Below are 9,772 nucleotides of genomic sequence, written 5' to 3' on the forward strand. Positions count from 1 at the left end.
GAAGATCCAATTGCAAAACTTACTTAAATTTCAATGAATACTGTAATTATATGAACAATTAAAGTAAAAGAATCCATATAATATTTTTAAAATAGGGTGAATCCGAACCTAATTGAAAAAGAAAATATTATTGAAAACAATATGTTTCTTGAGACATTCAAAGGTAATCACTTATGTTTTATTACACATGGTTTCAATCGCATCATCACAAAAGGTAGAGTCCGATAAAAAAAGTAATCAAAATCCCGTTATGTGATCAAACTATGTTTATGGAACAATATTCTCAATCCAGGGAGGATCCCGCCAACGCTCTCGACCCCATTTCAGTATCCACTACAGGTGAGAGATTTACCCATGTTTTGAATCTGCTGATCATTGTGCGTTTGATATGTTCATCATCACTGCTTACTAATACTGTTTGCTCAAACAAAACTTCATATCCATGTTTTAATTATCTATTATAATTCTAGTATATTACTAGATGACTGCTTCAACAATGCTGGGACGACCAAAGTAGGGGGCTTGTTTTTTGTGACGCAATTTGCAACAATTTTTGCAACAATATCTGTAACAGTGATTTTATAACATTTATAAGCGTTATATTCTTGTAACACTTATATTGTAACAATTGTGTAACATATTTTGTAAACATTTATGTAACAGTTTTAGATCTGATGGCTGAGTTTTGTTGGCAATCAACGATCAAGATTAAAATTAAAAGTTAAGGTGACGGTTTTTTTAACCATTTCATGCCGTATAGCCGTCAATTGGTTCGACTTCCATTCGGTTTCATCGCTCCTAACCGTTGTCGGGGACCATAATTCTCCGATTGTTGACTCAATTTCGAGAAAAAACGACCAATACCCATCAATTGAACGATTAAAAATGAAAAAAAGGCGTTGCAAACAATGCATTTTTAGGCCCCATAGTGACAGTATAGAAGGGACTCCCTTCGGTCTTCCCGATTAATTGGACCAGCCAGCAACAACCATTGCGATTAAATGCTGCTGAAGTATTCGAGGTTATAAAGCTTTCTCTAAGACATCTTCCCAAAAACAAATCTTCCCAAAAACAAATCTCGTGACAGTTTCATCGAAATTGAATATTATGGTACTGGTGGTGTAGGTGGCGCCGTGCTCGCATCAAGTTAGGCTTAGATTTGAGAGAGTGGAAGCAGACGGAGGTTGATTAACCTTGTTATCTGATACAATGTGTTTTGTTCACCCAATCTAGAAGGGTTAAGCGAAATTTAATGTGTGGAGATGAGATGGGATATAGGGAAAGTGGGGATGAGATATAGATGAAACCTTTACATTTCGTATTTAGCCCCACCTAGTATTTTGGATTTAGTCCACAAAGTTCCACACATTTATTAAAATTTCGTTTTAGCCCCCCTTGATTTTATTTTCTGGCTCCACCACTCAATAGAAGGGGCTTTGTACATCACGAAGATGCTCACGGTGCGTCGACCCGCGCCTCATTCTCCATCCTATAACTACAAAGCAGTAAACTTAATTACCATTTAAAATAAAACTAGCAGTTCTTAGAAAAACTGAGAAAAAACTAGCTAGATTCATCTAAACCACAACGAATGATCAGGCTCCTGGACTAATTTACAATCGGAAAAGAAATTTAGCCGTCCAAAGCTGGGGATCCCGATAAAATCATAGGAGACTAAATGGTGATTAAAATAGATATGTAGCTGTTTTCAAAGCTCTCATCAAGGTTGCTTCCAAAACAATTCAATATCCCTTCAAGTAAAATGATTTTAATTTCATTGGGATCATTAAAATGCTTAAACTAATTCAATTAGAACACAAAAAAATTAATAAAAGATTGAATTCATCGTCTTCATTTCGTATTAGTCTTCTTCCTTCTCATACCTTCGATTTCACGATATCTTTTTGGAGAAAAATCCTAACCCTAACCCTACGCCGCAGCCTTCGTCTTCCTTTCGTCAACCTTTTGACATCATCATATACTTTTGATACACAATATTTATACACAAAATTGGTTAAAAAGACCAAAATCAATAATTTTTGGATGAAAAAAACATTTAGATTTTGATACTGTTTAAATGGACAAAAATATAAAAATAGCCAGGATGTAATCAGTTTCATCCTACCCATTTTCAAATACTTTTTCTTATTTTTAATTTACACGAGGATGCATCCATTTTTATCGTTGCTATTTTTTAAGTTTAAGTCCGGATGAATCCAGTTTCATCCTTGCTAATTTTTTTTTGTCCATTTCCCCCATACTAATTTTTTACTCGTCCATTTGAACCATGTTTTAAATTTTTTTGGACAAATGACCCATTTTCCGATATTTATATATGTCTGTAACACCCCAATGTACAAATGATTGATCACTGCTGATTTACGAGGAAAGTGATACTACGTAGAAAGAGAGAAAGCGATCAATCGAGGGATGGAGTAGATAGTTGGGTATATATATATATATATTGCTCGAATCCTTCGAGAGAGAGACAGACAGTGTGCGAGATGGCGTCGTCAAATGGAGGAGTACCACCGGGGTTTCGGTTTCATCCAACAGATGAAGAATTACTTCATTACTATTTGAAGAAGAAGGTTTCCTTCGAAAAGTTTGATTTGGAAGTTATTAGAGAAGTTGATTTGAATAAGATGGAACCATGGGACTTACAAGGTAAGAACTCTCATACTATAGCTTCATGATCAGTAAAGAGCTAATTTATACTGGCAAACTCCTCTTAATTTCTTGCCTTGCATGGTTCTGTAATACGTAATTAACCATGCAAAATTCATGCATATGATTCTTGCGCCATGGTGAAGTCGGTTCACTAACTTTTTCTTTTCTTGTTGTTGTGTATCATTTTTGTCAATTGTGATAGCAATTTCTGAAAAACTCACTATGAACTTTTCATATCTGAAAACAAATTAATATTGATCAATAGTAATTCTCTTACTAGTATTTGAAAGTTAAAGAGTCGTTTATACTTTTTGAAAAGATAATCAAATCTACTGATTATCTTCTAGTGTTTATTCTGTCAGAGAATTCTCATCAAGATAAGAGAATCCTTGTGTCAGAGACTCAGAAAAAAACCAAGACCTAAATGGGAATTTTAGTTCTTCCGGCCGGATCCTGTAGTCCAGGAGCCAAAATACCTAATTAAATCACATTTGTTGACACGCGTCCTTTACGGTAGGACCATTTGACACCATTTTCTAGGTAACCCCAATTAACTCAATAAGAGGTTAGCTGTTGAAATTTGAATGTTCAAATGAACAGTCAACCTAGCTACCATCTAGTCAGAAACCTGTTATTTGAACTCTACAGTATTAATTCCTCCTCACCTAGGAGGATAACGCGCCAAAGTCTGGAAATCAGATCCATGTTCGCAAGATGAGTAGGATAGAACACTGCATTAGCCTCTGGAGGATGCAGGTGAGAATAGGAGTTCCATAACAGCTAGAAGTTAGCAGATTTTCACCATATCAACATTTAAGTACACGACATCTCCTCTATTATGCGGATGTAATTGTTATATCTTGCGTTCTTTTATCAATACAATCTTCATTGGTTAAATTTGTTTATATCATGCAGAGAGGTGCAGGATAGGTTCAACACCACAGAATGAATGGTACTTCTTCAGTCATAAAGACAGGAAGTATCCTACAGGCTCAAGGACAAATAGAGCAACCAGTGCTGGATTCTGGAAGGCAACCGGGAGAGACAAGTGCATTAGGAACAGCTTCAAGAAGATTGGTATGAGGAAAACCCTGGTTTTTTATCGAGGTCGAGCTCCTCATGGCCAAAAGACTGACTGGATCATGCACGAGTACCGGCTCGAGGACATTGATGATGCGCAAGGCAATGTTAGTGTAAGTAGTTCCACCCCGGATAATTAGTTATATGATTGATTCCCTAGCTGTACCTTAATATAGATAGTTTAGTCCCTACCATGCATATTGAATCACCTTTAGCTATATCTATCCAATGAATTCAAGCCCTACAACTCAAAAGCTAAAGCCAACCCCTACGGTAACGTTAAGCCTTTGTGCAGTAAAACCAGTGGCTCGTTCACTCATCCTGTAAGTCATCATCTATCTACACTCACGCATGATTAGTTGTAAATGATGTGAGATGCAATTGCATCCGAATCCATGGATAAAGGGGGTCAGAAGGCGGAGACATATATGAAGGCATTTTTGGCTTATAGTCCCAAAAGCATTATATAGATAGAATTACAGATGAGTAATTTAAGTATATGATAATTGATATGTGGTTTACCACTGCTTCGTGCTCGCATCTTAGTTTGCTTTTTTTCAAATGGTTCGTCATAGTTCATATATAGCCTTGCTCTGTAATGCTTCTTAAGACCCTCAGTTTCAAATCAAATAGAATACATCGTTAAGTTTTAAAAGCATGCACGTCCCATTCACCTTACATTCTCTTTAATTTGGAGTTTCTTACCAATAAAACCTTACTTAAAAAGTTAAAAACCCTTCATCTCCTTCAACAAAATTGGTAGCACCACCACCAACGAATTCCCCAACATGAAAACACACTATTATGCTTGGTCTAGTCTAGTTCCTAGCAAGGCTCACCAAACTGATTTCCTCAAGATCAATTAATGAGAGAACCATAAAATGCCCAAATTAACGAGAGTTTAAGTAATCATCAAGTAAAAAACTTAAACTAAGTAAACAAGTAGTTTAATAACGTTGACTCTTTGTATGCACGTGATTAGCCATGTGAGAACACGTAAGTCCCAAGTTTAACCTAGTTTAGTAAGAATGAAGGTACATACAAAGTAAAAGGTTCTCTTACATCAAATTAAGTTGAGTTTAATTACTAATTGGTTGGAAGTGAACTAGAAACTAAGCAATGTAAATCTCTTTTGCAATATTGTCTGGTTTTGTCATTGGTTTAGTAAATTAATGGTGCACCAGTGCTGCATGTATTTGCCAAGTTATTGTCATGGGATTTGGGCATCGAGATCCCCTTTGTCCCGGCTTAGGTTTCTTTTCGCATCCCACTTATTTTGGTTAACATTAATTAGGATTCTTCTTTCAACCATTTCAAAAGGATACATGAGTTTCAAGCATTATTGAGGTGTTACATAATACATAGAGCTACATGAAAAGGATTCTTCTTTGTTCCATGTGCATTTATCCTTGGACCGACGTAGAGTGCTAGCAACAATATTGAGACTTGGGAGCACTAGCTAGTTGTACAAGGTATAGTTTCAAGTTTTAATAACTGGGCGTTTTATGATTACGTAGGAAGATGGCTGGGTAGTATGCAGAGTCTTTAAAAAGAAGAATTATTTAAGGTAGCAGGAAATGATCATCTACAGGGAGGAGGTAGCAGCAGCAGCATCGGTAATGCAGATCATCAACACCACCACCATTTACTCATGAACAATGCGACCGCAAATAATCAGCAAAGAGCAACCTTGACAGCAAACAACAATACTATTCATAATCACCAGGAATATCTTCGTCGACAACATGGTCATCAGCAAATAAACACAAGTTTCGATCTCTACAAACCTGTAGACCTCGCTTTACATTACTCTCATCTTTCAGCCCCTTCAACTGATCCTCATCACCACCACCATTACATGCAACAACAACAAACTAATACTGATCATGACCTTCTTCAAATTCAACAACCAATGGGCGGGGGATCATACCATGATTATAACTCTGCTAATCCTGCAATGCTCAAGCAGCTTTTGTCGAATCAGAGAGATTGTGACAGCGGGGGTGATAGTTTAGTAGTTGCTACAGGGCAAGTGCATGAATATCCACCAAATGCAGCTGTTATTGAAATGGGCTTAGATATAGTAGGAACGACAACTACGTCATGTGAACCGACTGCAACACAGCAGATGATGGGCGGAGGAAGAGATGATGAACACGATCAGCACCCCCATAATCATCAACAAGGGTTGAACGATTGGGCCATGCTTGATCGATTAGTCATGACTAATAACAACACTAATACTAATCATGATATTGGTCAGAATCAAGAAGAATCTTCTTCTTCAAAAGGGGTGGCTAAATTTGGTGATCATCAGGATGAAGTGCATCAACAACAAACAAATGCTTCGTCATCATCGACTCAACAAAAAATCCACTCTCACTTCGTGGTGAAATGATGGATTTTTGGGGGTATGGAAAATAATAATGAGAACGATAAGCCATGCATACATACATAAGCATTCGATTTATTATCAGTTAAATATGTATTTATTTTTATATAATAATTATTAAGTTGATGTGATATTAGATGGACATGAGTCGAATTAAATTATAGCCTGTTATTAGTGACATTCAAATAAGGGATTGTATTACGATGCTGGTTTCCTAGACCAGATTATGCAAAACATTTTGGCACGTGATAGACCACGAACGATTAGCCTGCTGCTTGCATTTGGAATTGAAGAAACGTAGCGTAGATACGTGAAAAATGTCAAAGTAGAGTGTCAACCTCCCCACTTCCAAGAAGAGATGCTAAAGAGTATTCCCTTCAAGGTTGGGGAAGTCTCCCCATATCCCAGAGAAAGCGCTACATAGCGCCTCTTCCCTGTTGACAGGCACGTGCACAGTCCAAATCATGTGGGTTCATAAAGAAAAATCTAAGGTACACTTGTATCTAGGGCTGCACAGGAACCGTCCCGTCCCGTGGAACTGTCCCAGAACCGTAGGAACCGTCCCGGTACCGAGGTCAGATGGGACAGGTACAAGTACCAAAAACCGGTACCGGGCCTAGAATAGGTACAAGTAACGGTCCTAGGCTATTCTCGTCCCGTCCCGTAGTACTGCATCCTATATCCGTTGATATTGGAGATTAAATCTAGGTCGTTGATAGTAGGGGTTATACCCTTTTCTACCTTATTCTCCATTTCTCCGCCATTTATTTTCTCCTTATTTCCTTCTTCTTCTTCTTATTTTCGTCAGCCAACAAGCGTCAAACATTGGTAGCTGAATCACCGAATTCAAACGCGAAAGGGAAAGAGAAAATGGAAGAAGAACAAGAAGAAGAAGTAAGAATGGATAGTAAATCTGATAATGTCTTTGGAATTTTTTTCTCATAAGAAGACGGAAAATTAATTAAGGGTTCAAGTGATAGTTGTAATCATTATTTTTGTTTTGTATCTATAATGGAAGGGATAACTGGACTTTAGTACTCAGGTTGTGTCCAATACTAGCCTTTGGTCTAATATTTGTCCAACGTTGGGGCTTGGTACCTGGACTGGACGTTGACTCGTGCTGACTTTGTTAAGTGATAATGTCTCTAATTTTTTACTTTTTAAATGTGTAAATACTAATTCAGTTGTGACTTTTGTAACAAAGACCTGTGAAGTCACTAACGTTTGTTGTTGCAGAGATGATTAGAATTGTGTTCAGTTAGGGTTTTCATTCTTAACTGTGTTTAATTCATTCTGTGAATACATTCATCTAAGAATCAATACCCATGACACCAATTCTCTGCATCAACACTTCAGTTCCATGGAAATTCATCACCAAACATCTCAGGCACAGAATCATCACAAACCCTTGAAAATAACAACAAACAATCAATTTCTCTACCATCTTGAACTTCTTCTCGATCTGAAACAACAGCAGTTCATTCTTCTCCTTCTCCTGAAACCCATCAATCCCTAACCATCAAATTCATCTCAATTTCTTCACGCTTGCAATTAAAAGTAAATTCAACACAAACTCATTTCAGCTCCGTCTTCACTGATTCTTCTTCCTAACTCTATCTTTATCTCAATTCAACTATCAGACCCCATAAATAAAAGCTTAACTTCTAACCTGTTCCAAGTTATTACCACAAACCGATTTAACCATTGAGCATCACTAATTCATAATTCGAACCATTCTTATGATCAACAACAGATTCATCTTCCAATTTCTGCTCAAAACCCTATCTCTTGAATCTTTCATTACCAAAAAACCCCTAACTTTCTGTTCTTGTTACAAACCAACAGATCCTTAATCTCTCTGTCAAATTGAATCACACCAAACCCTAACTTTATTTCTTCATCCTGTTCATCACTGCAACTTCAATCTCACATCAAAACCTAACCTCAATTGATTCTTCAGTTCACAGCAACACAACATCTTCTTCTTTATACAGATCGAAGCCATCCTTCCTCTTCACTGTGTTCGTCAATTTCAGACAAAGAGGTCTCAAATAACTACCTCCATTTTTCCTCTCTCAGTTTCATGTGAAATTCAAATAAGAATTGATCTAATAGGGGTCCAACTATGGGCTTGAGTTGGAATTTCGATTAGGATTTAGGGTTTCAATTGCTTCACAATAGAATTGATTCAACAGGGGTTTAACTGTGGGTTTGAATAGGAATTTTGGTTGGGATTTTATTAGGGTTTCAATTGGATTTGATGAAGAAAATTAGTGATATAATTTTAGGGTTCTTATTTTCTTCTGGAAATGTTTCAAATGCTACTGTTTGGTTCTGCCCTATTAATGGTGGTCGAACTTGAGAAAAGGGTACACTGCTGACGACGCTATTAACAACGTTAAATAATCAAATTTTATTTTATTTTTTTAATAATTGGTAAACAGAAGTCAAGATTTTAATGGTCAATGAGGGTCAACGTCCAGTCCAGGTACCAATCCCTAACGTTGGACAAATGTTAAACCAAAGACTAGTGTTGGACAAAACCTGAGTACTAAAATCTAATTATCCCATAATGGAATGGTCTAAATGTAAATCTCGTTGCCCTTTATGCAAACAGAGATTCAATATCATTATTTGTCCACCTAAAGATGGAGTTTTTATGAACAAATGAGTAGTTAATGTTCCTACTCATAATCAGGTCAGTCTTCTTTCATCGTTTCTGATTCTAATTTGTGTTCATTTATGTTTAAGCTTATTATTTCTATAAATTTCAGTTTTAGCTGTGGAAACGTTCCCACTACACAGTATCAACTATTGAGATAATAGTAATGTACTGTTGGGAAGTTTCTTTGTCTCAATTTTTCACGTGGGGGTAGCTTTTGTTTACCAAAACAAAACTACAGGATGTGAAGACAATTGCTTTTGTTTACCAAAACAAAAGTACACAACAGATGAACACAATAAATGTTCCTACATGTTAGACTTTTACAATGTGAAAGTGTATGAAGCAGTTTAGGTACAACACAGAGTAGTCCTTAATTCAAGGACCATTGTCGCAAGCAAGAGCCTATAAAAGGGATCCTTTATCAGCTTGTTTAAGCATCGCAGAGTTTCACAACTCAAGTAGCTGCGACAAGAGATAAAGAGAGTTAACTTTCTTTTGTGTTCAGAGAGTTGTGAGTGAGACTTTATTTATAAGGTCTTGGTGAAGAAATCAGTGTCTAATCTTCTTGAATCATTATAGTGAAACAATCTTCATTGTCCGTGTATGTGGGCAACTTGCCGAACCACGTAAATCGCTGTGTGCTTCTTCTTTTCATTGACTGTTTCTGTTTCATCTAGGTGTGTTTTCTCACTGATCTACTTTCCGCAATAATCAAAGGTGATAGTAGTGCACGACTATTTCTCTACAACTGGTATCCGAGCCGAGTACTTAGATCGAAGGAGAAGAAAATGACATCAAAACTTGGAAAAACTTCAAATGTAAAGTTTGAGGTGGAGAAATTCAATGGGAAGATTAATTTTAGCCTGTGGCAAGTACAGGTTAAGGATATGTTGATTCAACAAGGTTTACAAAAAACTTTGTTGGGATCTTCAGGGAAACCCGAGGATGTAAACGATGAAGATTAG

The 9,772-nt window shown here is 36.8% G+C and overlaps 1 pseudogene; it reads left to right on the forward strand.

Moving 5' to 3' along the window:
* Positions 1 to 2,504: 2,504 nt before the first annotated feature.
* LOC113332927 lies at positions 2,505 to 9,772 on the forward strand (annotated as a pseudogene).

Source organism: Papaver somniferum, unplaced genomic scaffold (genome assembly GCF_003573695.1).
Source record: "Papaver somniferum cultivar HN1 unplaced genomic scaffold, ASM357369v1 unplaced-scaffold_132, whole genome shotgun sequence".
NCBI lineage: Eukaryota > Viridiplantae > Streptophyta > Magnoliopsida > Ranunculales > Papaveraceae > Papaver > Papaver somniferum.